This window comes from Myiozetetes cayanensis, unplaced genomic scaffold (genome assembly GCF_022539395.1).
Source record: "Myiozetetes cayanensis isolate MyiCay16 unplaced genomic scaffold, myiCay2020 scf10, whole genome shotgun sequence".
Lineage (NCBI taxonomy): Eukaryota > Metazoa > Chordata > Aves > Passeriformes > Tyrannidae > Myiozetetes > Myiozetetes cayanensis.
The window spans coordinates 20988606-21001566 of NW_026086605.1; the positions used below are offsets into that span (position 1 = coordinate 20988606).

The window sequence follows — 12961 nt, forward strand, 5'->3', positions numbered from 1 at the left end:
GATTTTGTTTAATTCCTTTCAGTTTCAATGCTGCTGTGGGTCAGAGCTCTACACAAAAGAAAGCAGCTACTTCAGTTACTCTCCCAAATCTCATCCTGCACTGATGGCTGAAATCACTTGTGAAACTAAACACATGTGCCTGGCAGAAACCACACACACGAAGGACCACACAGCTCCTGGCTTAGTCCAGCACAGAACACATGAAATGAAGAAAGCACACCATCCTAAATTCGTATGTTCTATTCTGTGTACTCAGTTCACCTTTTTTCCCTGAAGAGAAAAATGCCCAGCCTACAGTGATGTGTGTCACCCCTAAAGCAAAGTGCCTCAGGGAACAGGGCTGGAGTACAGAGAAGTTTTGGGGAAAGGTCTCAGGCAAGAGACAACTGCAGCTCTAGGGGTTCTTCTGCTCCATCACACACAGCAGGGAATGGGAAAGTAACTGGGTCTCAGGATGACACTGTTTATGTAAGCATTTGGTTTCTAGCTTCTAATTACGTGTGTGATTCTTAAGAGTGTGGCTGTGCCATGCATCACCCCTGGGGGCACAGGTATGGCCCCATCCTGGCCCCATCCTCCCTCCTGGGGAGATATCAAGGGTGTTCAAAGATGAGGGTTCCAGAGACTGCAGGGTATGGCTGATCTCAGACATGGCACAACATTTCTGGTAAGACATCTGGGGTCAATCAGTTGTTGTCAATGTTGCCCACACCTTCTCTTGCCAAATCCTGTTAGTGCAAGACATGCTGATATTGCTCCAGGCTCGCATCTACAACCATTGTAATGTTGTACAACAGAACTTGTTTTCCCCAGAATTCCCTAGACAATAGGTTGGCAACACTAGAAGCACTGAAGAGATCCAACTGTTGCGTTAGCAACTTGGTGCACAAACACAGAGGCAGAACACCACAAGGCAATAAAAGGACAAAAGCAAACACTGTCCTGTTTAAAGTCCTCTCCCTCAGAATAACCAGGCTTCAAGGAACAATCACCTGACATCTGAGAAAGCAACACCTGTGACAGCTATCATTATCAAGAAGAGTTACCAAACTTCAATGGTATTTTCAGTCACATCATTACATCGTGATAAATGCTCTGCTGAGAAATCATTTACAAAATTTTCCTTCAATACTACAAGAAAGCATTCAGACATTACTATAGTTATTATTATCATCCATTGCTTTACCAGCATTACAACAAGTCACACTTCCTTACACACACACCTGTAAGGGAAACAGGAAAAAATAAGAATATTTTCTCCAGATTAGGAGTCTGTGCATCCTTCCTCTGTGATTAGGAAAATAAAATAAATCATACATGTATGTGTGTGCACACGTGCAACTAAGTGGCTGATCTGGAAAAATCTTACATTTCTAGTCAAGCGGAACTGAAGTCACTCCATTTGAAGCTAAACTACTCTGAGCTTGAGCCAAAAAGTGTGGTGTTATACATATTTTCTTTGCTAGACTGGAAGGAAGTTTTTCTGGCTTTCTAGCATTCTCATTTTTTCCCAGTTCTCCTAACTTTTCCAATTCCAACATACCCTGGTGACCCAGATACTCAACGATTTAGGGCAGCAATAGTAACTCACAACCTCTTGTGAAATCAAGTACGTGAGAAGATTCAGATAAAATCTGTATTAATAGGCATGGAATTCCACATTGGTTAAAAAGACTATTATTATGATCCAAAAAAATCAGAATCTGAAAAGACACAACTGGAAAATGGATGAAATGACACGGTTGTGACATACTATTCTTTGGAAGAAGTAATCTGGTCTCACATCTTATATCTATGAAAACTCCTAGGAGAAACAGCAACTGATTAACATCAGTTGGCTCATGGTGGAATCCAAAACTGTGGAATTGCAAAACCTTCTTCGTAATGCATTTGTTCCAGTTCTCTTCACTTTGCTTTTTGATTATGTTTATACTTATTCAAAAGGGTAGTCTGAGCATAAATTTCTCTAACACATTGCTTTGACTATATCCCACTATTCCCCCTTCTCATGGTATGTCAGTCTCCCTACATCCCCTTCCAAGGGCCCTCAAGTCTAGCATAATACTGACTTTCCCATTTGTAAGTGCATTATTAAATCCTTCCCCAAAAGCTGATGGTGCCAGCCTTCACCAGCCATTAGTTACATTATAAAGCAAGTGCTTCTGTTTTCTCGCCCTCAGAGAAGATGGAAACATACCAAAACCATCTACAAAACTATCTGGTTATCCTCCAAATCACTCCTTTCCTGCCAAGCACGGAGAAGCTCAGCAGCAAAGCAGCAGGTGTGCCAAAACCATTGTTCATCCTGACAGCCACCACAGTCTGCTTCCTTCGCTCCTCAGGCTGTTTGTCATGTTTCTCTGGCCTTAAACGGAGAACTCTTTAACCTGGAATTATCCTGTTTGGGTTTATAAGACATCTAAAACTCCTAAACCGCTGTGGCAAGTTATGCCTATGGGCATAACTGCATTAGAAACTAACAATTTCAGAAAACTCCTGTGTGACCACTGCAACACTTCTCTGTCAAAAAAAACCCAAGAGGTTTTTAACTGCCAGGTAAAAATAAATTAAAAAAGAAGCCTAAGGTTTCTCTAACTCCAAAAAGTTCAAATGTACTAGAAGAAGGACATAAGGGACATGTCCTCTCAGACAGGTAACCTCTGAGAGTAACCCTATTAAATAACCAAAAGAAGCCAAAATCTCAGGGCCACCAGTGTAGTGAAGAGGGCACTTCTCCCTCCATTCCAGTGCTCTGGGGAGGGCAGTTCACACTTAAGCTCACAGAAGCAAATTCAGCCCACAAAATTAGCACTTCTGGAAGGACGGCAAGAAGGGAAGAGAGAGGCTTACTTTATTTGCTATTGTGTTAGTAACCTGAATCAGCTTATCAAGAAGTTAGGGGAAGGAGAGTGGGACTTCCAGGTATAGATCAGATAAACCTTGCCTCTGCAGACTACGATCAATATCTTTGTAATCCTGGTCTATTTTAAACTGCCTGAGATTTTATTCCTTACAAAAATCTGGAATGCATTTGAACAGGTAGAATTTTTATTATACTAAATGTAAGTGAACACACATATATTAGTCCCCCCTCACCTCCTCTGATGACAAACTCTAGAACCAGATTTATTATTTTATGGAACTAAAACCTCTGCTTAGTGTCACCAATGTATTAAAAAAGTGTGAAGTTTGGGTGTTTTTTTTCCAAACCTATAAATTTAAATAAAGATGTACTTCTTGCTATGCTGAAGCAGTGAGAAGTATGGAATATAGTGACAGACTTCCAACAATCACAAAATAATAACTAATTTTAGAAACAAGACACTTTACAGAAGGCAGAGGATTGGGAAACCAGCAAAAGCAAATTGACTTTTATAAATCAAAACATTAAAATAACAGAAAAGGTCTATCTACATTTAGTACCTCATTTCATTATCAACTTTCTAACACAGAATTCAGTGAATAGAGGGAAGGAAAACCACATCTAACTTACCAAAAAAGCAGTCTAGAGAGCTCTGACTAGGTAATACTTACACCGTAAAGTACGTGGGACGCAAAATGAACTGCCAACATCCCTTCCAGCTGCAACAAGCATTAAGGTGAAAAGAGATTGTGACTCGCTTTATCTTCAAATTTATCACAGATACCATTAGATAGAAGAACCTATGGTATGGCGGATCAGAGGCAGCTTATAGCTTAGAAAGTGCCTCAGCACAGAGGCAGAACATCATAAATAAAATGAGCACATATGAAACACCACTTAACAGCAGGACTGGAACATTGAAAAGAAAACTATTAACAAATTGAAGCAATACTCTTCCTTTGCATCTTAGAAAAAAAGGCAAGCCACACTGAAAAGCAGAAATTTTTACCTTTCAATACCATATATCAGAGAGAATTCCTATGACAACTTGGATTCAATTAAAAAAAGTCACATCACAGCAGTGGTGACACTGAATTAAAACAACAGATTTAAAAATCAGAAAGACCTACCTTCAGAAAACACTTTCTGTTTACTGTGTGAACTCCACACTGGTATTGCAACAAAAGCTGGATATCAGAGTGAGCTGGGAAAACTCTCAGAGCACTCACTGCTAGAGTAACTGCTCTGAGTAATACTTGCACGGAAAAATTATTTAAGGGAGGAGGAAAGAGCTAGAATAGCGTGGGAGGGGACAACCTGCTGTTTCAAACAATAGGAAGCTGTTAAAACAAAAAACAAGGGCCTCCCTCGGCACAGGAAAGTCTCATTCGAAAAGCGTTGCCCCGCTGCCACCTACCAGGCAGGCAGCTCTGACAACAGAGATAAGGCCCGAGGCCCTGCCTCGCTTACCGACAACTCCCTTCGGAAACAGGGCCAGGCGAGACGGAGGAAGGTTTTCCAAACCCTTTTATAAAAGAGACCTGAGTGGGGGAAGACAGGGCTGTAAGGGATGACTTCATTTTACAGCAGCAGCCTGCCTGTGCAAGGCAGGGCTCCCCTCAGTGTGACAAGTGATATGGAGAGGTTCCCGCAAACTCTTCAGTTAAACGTGAAGGATGTTTTCTCATAGGAGAGATTGATAACCAGGAGTGACATTTAACAGAAAAAAAATGGGAAGGACTCAAAAGATGGCTTCAGTTTTGATCTCTCAGTTTAGAGCCCTGCAGTTGCAATGCAAATTTAAAAGCAGTTTTTCAAAGCACGATTATTGCAGGACAATTCCTGGAACCATCCCCGGTGGTTCAAAGCCATTGATACTGATCAAGGAAAAAAGAAGTTTGTTCAGAAAAACGGCTTCCTATCCCCAGCATTTCTACATAATTATTCCCAGACACTCTTACAGCACAGCTCCAGGACACTGGTGCCGTCCGCATTCAGCATCAATTTGTTCTTTTAACATGGTCATGTTCAGGGCACAGACAGGGAGAGTTCTTTTATGTCCAAGACCAAAATAACTCCAATGAAAACTTTGGTTACGTTACAAAAAAACCCCAATGCACACCATTGTCTTTCTGCTCTAGCACAATGTAATGCTAACAGAATCAGACTGAAATACAACACTTTGGACCATACAAGTATTGAAGATACTATCCCCACTGGGACCATTTACCTAATAGGAACAAACAATGCAAAAAGGAAGCAGTTGGAATACAATTAAATCAGTTTGCCTTAAGAACAATTCAGTGTTACAGGATAGATGGGGCTGAGCCAAGTTTTAACTATGTCTTTCCATAATGATAGACTTTTGGTGAGACAAAAATAGGAGAACAAGAAAGGAAAAATACAGCAAAGGCACAATACCCTAAGCAGTGTTTAACCTCAGGATGCTTCTACATAAGTTTGGTTTTGTTTTTTTTTTAGATTTAGTGTGTGTAAATTTCAAATAAAATAATTTTCTAAAGCGTACTAACAGTGGCAAAATTTTGAAGGAAAAATAGTCCAATGTTCAGTTATCATGCTGGGCTCAAAACCTGTTCCACAGCTGTGTGTGGTTAAAACAGCATGTTAACTCTGTAGTACTCTTTCCTCAAACAGCTTGTTTCAAGGAAGCCAAGACACTTAAAAGCAGTTTGCAACAACAACAAGGATTTTTTCCAGGCTAAAGCAATATGCCAATCATCATTTTTAGCATATAAAAACAGTGACCAAGTATTCCTTGTGTCTCATGCTATTACTTTGATCTGTAGGTTTTCTTTGAAAAAGCTGTACAAGTCTTACCAAAAGTAAGTAAATCCACTGTTCAAGTGGCATTATGTCCATGGCTCAATGACCTGAGTTTGGCAAGTGCCTTAAAAGAGACAACACTGGTCTCTATGCTCCCTTAGTCCTCCTCATTCCAAAGAACAAAGCATTTGCCTTTCCTCCTCAGACACAAAGACCAAAATCTCCCATGACTCCACTGACTTCCTTGCTGAGGTGATGTGGGCCAATGCTCATGAGACGGCAGAAGCATCCAAATCAGTAATACCAAGAGTTTTGTAGTACTGATATTTACAAATTCCTATTTGCTTCAACCTCAGTTTCCCTAATCTCAGAACTCTTTCTCAGCTTTTTGATAAAATGCTTCAAGTGACCACACATACTTGAGTAATTACTAGAAATATGGATCAAATTGTGGACATTTTCAAACACCTACTTTACCATAATTTTTCACAGTCCCTCAGCATATGGATAGTGGAGACAGTTACAAGTCTACACAACACCCAGTTCTTCAATACTTCAGTGCATGAAGGAAGCATGAAAATCATTTCTAAATGTTCTCTTTAAAGAAAGATCAGTTCTGCTCCCATCACACCTAAAATTAAAACTTTTTAAAATCATACAGCAGCAGAGGACAGGTAAGCGTTTTGCTACTAAAACAAATCCCTCTGCATCAGATAGAAAATAAGATTTCGCTCCACTCTGATAAGGGTTAAACAATTCAAACAGTAAGCAGGGCTCCACGCCCTGAACAGAAGGGGACACATCCCCAACCTAAGCACAATAGCACTGCTGCACTTACTCAAGAGAGTTTTGCCAAATACACCAGCTAAGAATCTGACTCACTGCCACCAAACTAAGAAAGACTTCAGAGCAATTACCACCTTTTTACGCAGAATAGAAAGAATAAAAAAAAATTTTTAAAAAAAAAAAAAGGCGGCATTTCAACTCTTCTAACATTTCATCTAAATTAGGACAGCACAGCAACCCTGAAGGAGTTCTGGTCAAGCACCGCAACCCCTAGGGCTATTGAGACAGACAACAATGCTAGCAATTGCACAGCCATCCACAAAGCTATCTCAGACTGAAATGAGGCAGGAAAACCAGGCAAACTAAAGCAACAGAGACAAGCCCAAAATCTCTCTGCCTTCCTTGCTTTTCTGCTTTGGGTCAGAGATCAGCAATCTGAGAAGCAAATGTATTTGCACATCTATTAGAAGCATGTATGCCTACAGCATACGTTCATGGTTGGCAAGATAAAGAGACTGCCAAGGAAAATGACAAAAGCATGTTAGAAAAAAAATGAAGAAACAAAATATAGATGACAGAGCTGAAATAACCATTCTCTTAATACTGAAAACACTTCTTTTCCCAGTGTCTGTAGAGTCATGTGACTTCAGCTTCCTTCTGCTGTTGCAGATCATGTAGCTTCTTATCCAGCAAAGGCTATGCTAGCCCTTCCCTTCACCTTCGAATAATTTTCCACCACAGCACTCCTACTCATAGAGCTGTAAATGTCAGCACATTTAGTACCGTTTAAATACCATAAGTTTGTCTACATGGAGAAGTTTGTCAGGAATAAATGCTACATGGTGAAGATGTAGTTTCTTCACTGCCAACAAAGAAGCTGGTTGCAGAAGTTCCTGCCCACCTTTCACAGATCAGTTCTTCCTGTTCTCATCTGATGCTCTGCTCTGCAGATGGCAGCCTGTGTAGGACCACATTACAAATTGGCCTCATGAAAACCATCTGGGTTAAAAAAAAAAGAACCCAAATATAAAAGTATTAAGTGGACCACTTTTATACTTTCAGTTATTTGGAATACAGAGCAGTCCTACAGTATGCAATTGTAACTGGCACAACACAGATCGTCAAACTACAGAGGGTACAGGAGCACAGACACAGTAGTTACAGCAGCTTCTTTACAGGCTTTGCCACCAAAGCCAAGACACCATGTAGATGTACTTGTAGATCCATTAATTCCTTGCACAGGTAACTTACAGTATGTTTTATGACACAGTTGTGCCAATGTGACAGCTGCTACCAGGGTGGATCCGTTCACTGTCATGTGCTCCTTCAGCTCCCCTTATGCTAACACTGCTAAGTCTGCAAAATGACCTATTATAGGGCAGTAAGTTGGCAAAACACAATTCCACCAATGGAAATATTTCTTTTCCCACCAGCTATCTCACTCAGAATGCAGAAAAGCAGGCCTGGTGAGCAATGTTTCTTGACAGTGGCCTGAAGTTAGATCCTCCTACCCAGATAACAAAGCTGCCCCTCCATCTGCAGTCAGATGCCTGCCTGGCAATTGCTAACACAGACTAAAGGTACGGTTTCATTTAACTGTGGGAAACACCAGACTCTGTCAGTCTGTTTACTTTCCCCAGCCTCATGCTCCCACTGCTTCCGAGCATTGCACTGAGCTGTGAGTCGTTTGCAAGAGCCACTTCAACCAAGAACACACAGTTGAACAAGGAGACAGCAGGAGCACCCGGTGAGGACCCAGCCGCCTGCCCCGCCCCAAAGCAGCCAGAGTGAAACTGCCATAGGTGAACAGCACACTGCACTCTAGGAAAGATCAGTTCAAAATAACTGCTGCAAATTAAACCCCCTGCTTAATCTTTTCTAGCCTCTTTAAGTAAGTACATTCTTCTAGGACATTGGTTTTTAACTTACAGTATGCATCTTCTGGACCTTAAGAAGTCTGAAAACAGATGTTTACCCCCTTAACTGAAAACCTTTGAGGTCAAAAAAGTTATGTGGATACAAAGCAGTGACCAGCAACAATTTGTGTTTTGTAGGATGAGGAGGGTAGAGAAGGCGGGTTGAGAAAAAGAAGCTCATGTTCCCACATCAGCAGTACAATTTGCAAGAAGAGAGGAAAAAAGCCAATAAAAAAGAAAATAATCTAACAAACTTTAGGGTAATGTATTAAAACATATTGGGCAAATACATGTGCTGTACTGAGCTGACCTTCTCCTCGTGGCAAGACCACTGTTCAAATACAGTTTGGGGAGGAGGGAAGTACATTAAAATCTTGATTTTACTTTGTCTACAGTTTGCTGCGGTAGAGTGCACATAGCCTTAAAGTCAAATGGACCCATAATAACAAAAACTAATAAAAATTCATACTGAGTTTCTCTCTTACCATCTGAGCTACTCTTTCCTTAAAATCAGGTAACCTAGAGCTATTCAAGTAGCTTCTAAACTACAAGATGAGCAATAATCTTTTTTTGACATTTCTCAGTATTTCTAAATAACAAACAAGAATTGCTGCTTTGGTAGTTACCAAAAGAGAATCAGATGATTCTCAGATGAGCCTTTAATGTGAGGTCAGAGTTTTCAAGGGCTCCACTTCCCTTCAGCCTCCCAACTGTGTATTCTCATCCTTGAGCAGTCCTTTCCAACATGGCAACACAACAACCCGTTCAGGGTAAACGGCAACCAGGTGAAAGACAAGCAAAGTCAGTCTGAAGTCAGAGTGTTCCTCAACGATCCCTACACATCACCGCAAGTATTTTTTGTGAGGAGTGTCTTGCAGTGGTAGTACCAGTTAAATTATTTGAGAAGATGTGGTCTAAACTAAAATTTAAATTTGCTTTAAAAAGCAGCTTAGAAGCAATGAAGTGGAAAAGATTCCTTCGTATATAAAGTCCAGACTTTGGCTATCAAGAGTACTATTGCCATAATTCCATTCTGAACCTTATGCTTTGGCAAATCGATCTGGTTCATTTGTACCTTTAAGAGCAGAACGTTGGCATACACACTCAATATTTTCCACTTAACTGAAAAAAAGTTGTTGTCTTTCTTACGTGTATGTGCCACAAGGCAGAGCACTCCTCACTGAAACCAGTCTTTATTTTGGCATATGATTCAAACCAAACAAATAACTACTGGGAGAAAACCAAAGCATTAGAAACCTAAGCACATTACTGTGAACATATCCTGCTAGCAATTTGACTTACTCCATCAAGGAAACCTGACAAAGTGCTTTGAACTAGTTTTACCTGTAGCACTGGTAGTCTGGGAGACTACAAAAGCCAGGCTTTAAAGCTTAAGAAACACAAGTAGGAAGCAAAATATCACTCTTTACCACAGAGGTAACACCACAAATACCACAAATAACTGCATTTCTTGTTGCTACTACACTCCTAAAACCATAACAAAAGCAAGAAAAGCAATTCTATTGCATACTTATTCCCAGTGACTGCCAAACATAGCGCACTGCATTTAATCCATCCTGCTTTTTGTAACTTCCACCTCAGTAAGTGGATCAAAGCCAAAAGAATGTTTTATAAATACTCTATCAAAAAGAGATGGTAAAAGGTCTTCTTTACCACAAGTAACATGCCAGGCTATAGATGCCTGTTAAACAAATAAAGACCTAAATTAAATTTCTTGGTCAAAGCATGAGCACATTCTTTGAATAAGTGTGATGCCATGCTGTGTCCAAAGCCATAGTCAAGTCTCCCATCACCTGTGCAGGTGGGTAAGACACACACACAGAGTTTTATGCCCTAAAACACAAGGTACAAAATTGATTCCCTGTAGAAAAAGGAATTTCCTGCAGTTTATATATGGTCTCGAGATATTCAGGAATTAGTTTCTAGTTCAAGTAAGTTAGTAATCAGAAAACAACTTTTCCTATGTAAAGTACACACATGGCACTGGACCAGTAAAACTGGAGGAATAAATCCTATCCACTTTTCCTGGAACTAAATAATTTTGTGACCCTAAATTATGGCACCCAACCTGTAAGCTCTGAATCTTAGCAATACTGTGGTGCTTGACAAAAGGCTTGCAAGAAGTCTTGAGAAAGGAGATTATGCAAGATTGCTTCATCTTCCTGCATCAAATAAAACCAATGCTTTTTATGCTGACACAAAGAAAGAGATGACAGGTTGAGGTGGAAGAATCTCTTTGGAAACTAACTTGCATCAGTGTGAAACTGAAGTCAAAGCAAGTTCACAAGGAAGTTCTCTTCTCCCTACCTATATCCGTTTGTCCTGTTTCATATTCTAATTCCTTGGCTTTATTAGTTTACTTTTGTATCACTTATTTAACAAGAGAAAACACAAGATCACAAGTCACACTAAGTAATGAGACTCATAAAATTTTATCTCACACAAATTCACATCCTGCACTAATTATTTTCCGCTGTGTCTTATTTTTGTCCCAAGAATGAACCTTGGCAAACTGACACACGGTCAGGATGTACATACAGCATAGAACTCCCTAGAGCATTTAAATCCATGTCATGATATGGGAGAGCTGAAAACAAAAGGCAATGATATATGTGATTCCAGGAATCATTCCAATTATTGGTGGGGGAATCAATATTTTAAAACAAATTTTTATTTGCAATTCATAAAAATAAGTCCTCCATAAGAGAGGGGCAGTAACAGCATTTCTTAAGTCATCTTTCCATCTTGAAACATATTTTCATAATTTCATTAAAATAGCCATCATTTCTTAAAACTGCATGTACTTACAAAAGCTGTTTACAATCCAGTCCCTTTTTCAATGGTATACACGATCACATTATAATGGCTACTATTTGTTTCACAGCCCAGTGAAATTAAACTGGCTTAAGATGCTAAAACATGAACAAGGAGGGTAAGAAATAGCTGATGACTTCCAGAGGAAACAATAAGCCACTTGCCAAAAATCTATGGAAAGTCACATCTGTCAAAGTAATAGGTGCTGTAATGAAAAATATACTTAGAAGTTAAAGAGATTTTCAGGTAGAAAAGTAATTGACCAGATTTCACCCTGTGGCCTAATCCTACTATGTCCTGGATTACCTACTGCACCTTAGTGTGTATGTAATGGTGTCCTATTGCTGCAACACCCCACTGGACTACAAACCCGTCTGTTCTGACAGAACAACCATATTCTCTGCACAAAGATGAAAAAAGTAGTAATTAAACACTACAGTAATGTGACAATCACCCAGAGAGGTTCCTTTCCGCAAGGTGTGAGGCACACAGCAAAAACAAGTATACAGAAAAACACCTAAAAACTCCACTGGCCTTAAAGCATGCTAGATTAACATACTTCACCCCTTTAAAAAGCCCACTGTTAATATATCAACTGGGACGATGTACTTTCTAGGACTTAAGCCACTGTGGCCCATCTATCTACACAGGATGCCCACTACAAAGAGCAATACAGAATACCAAGTAGTATATGAACATCAGCAGCTAAATTTAGAGAGCAAAAACATCATCCACTGCATACTGATTAGACTGAAATGCTATGAAGGCAATAGAAAAAAAGAAACCTGCAGAACGATGGATTCATAGGTGTGTATTCAAAACTAAAAATAGCACATCTCTTAACAAATACATACAGTCATACACAGGAGTATTTTTCTTCATTTTAAGAAAGAATTACTCCAGAACCCTGCTCTGCAGATTAAAAGAGACTAAATCTGCTTTGGAATCTAATGCAGAAATTAGATGTGGTAGAGATGGGCCTTTCCACATCGGGACTTCAAAGGGAAGCCTTAGCCTACATTTTTAGCATAAGAATACCAAAGAGACCTTTCTCTAGTCAAGAGTCAAGCTTGCTAAAGCCTATGCTTTACTTTGCCACATCCTTCTGCTACCCAGAAAATTACAGAGGCCCTCCTGCCAACTTTATCTTCATGTGATAATTCCCTTGAGCAGGGAATATTTTTCAACGTTTATTTCTGCCAATTTTAACTTATCTGGTGAAAAGTGAACACATCACACAAGAAATCAGAACTTCAAATACAGAAGTCAATTTATCATGAAGATTAAATGAATGTTCAAAGAAAGGTTTTGACGTCTCCTCTATCCTTATTAAGAAAAAGTAAACAAACAAAATACAAAAACAAAAGCCACAACCAAAGCCACAATCGATATTTTGCCTTTCTTCATCAGAACTACCAAATGCAACCCTGTGCATACAAATATTTAAGTGGTGTAAATTCCAACATAGGTTTGCACATTCCTACCTAACTGGTAACGGCTATGGTCTCTTTTTCCATACAGGTGGGATATAATCTTCCAGTGGCAAGGGAGGAAGAGCAGCTCTAAGACATCTTACACCCCTTCTGTACTCCAGACTTGGGTGTTCGGAACTGCCTTGATTTACCGAAGTATGACGAGTTAAATTTAGCACAGCATTTTCTACCAAGGACATCAGGCACACAGCACAATCCACCACCATGAAAAACAGAAACAACTACGGCAGTATCTACTGTTCACTTACTACCTCAGCAACAGTTTCAACAAGTAAATACAAATG

General features: G+C 39.8%; 1 protein-coding gene across 11 annotated transcripts in view; it reads right to left on the reverse strand.

Moving 5' to 3' along the window:
* The window catches only part of USP54 (ubiquitin specific peptidase 54), a 95950-nt gene that overhangs the window by 60545 nt on the left and 22444 nt on the right, over nt 1-12961 (reverse strand). The window contains exon 1 of one of the 11 annotated variants that reach the window (XM_050334951.1): nt 3994-4014. The exons of the other annotated variants lie outside the window; for them this stretch is intronic. The gene's annotated coding sequence lies outside the window, so the exon portion shown is untranslated. Of the gene's footprint in view, nt 1-3993; nt 4015-12961 lie in introns of those variants that run through there. 11 annotated transcript variants of the gene reach the window in all.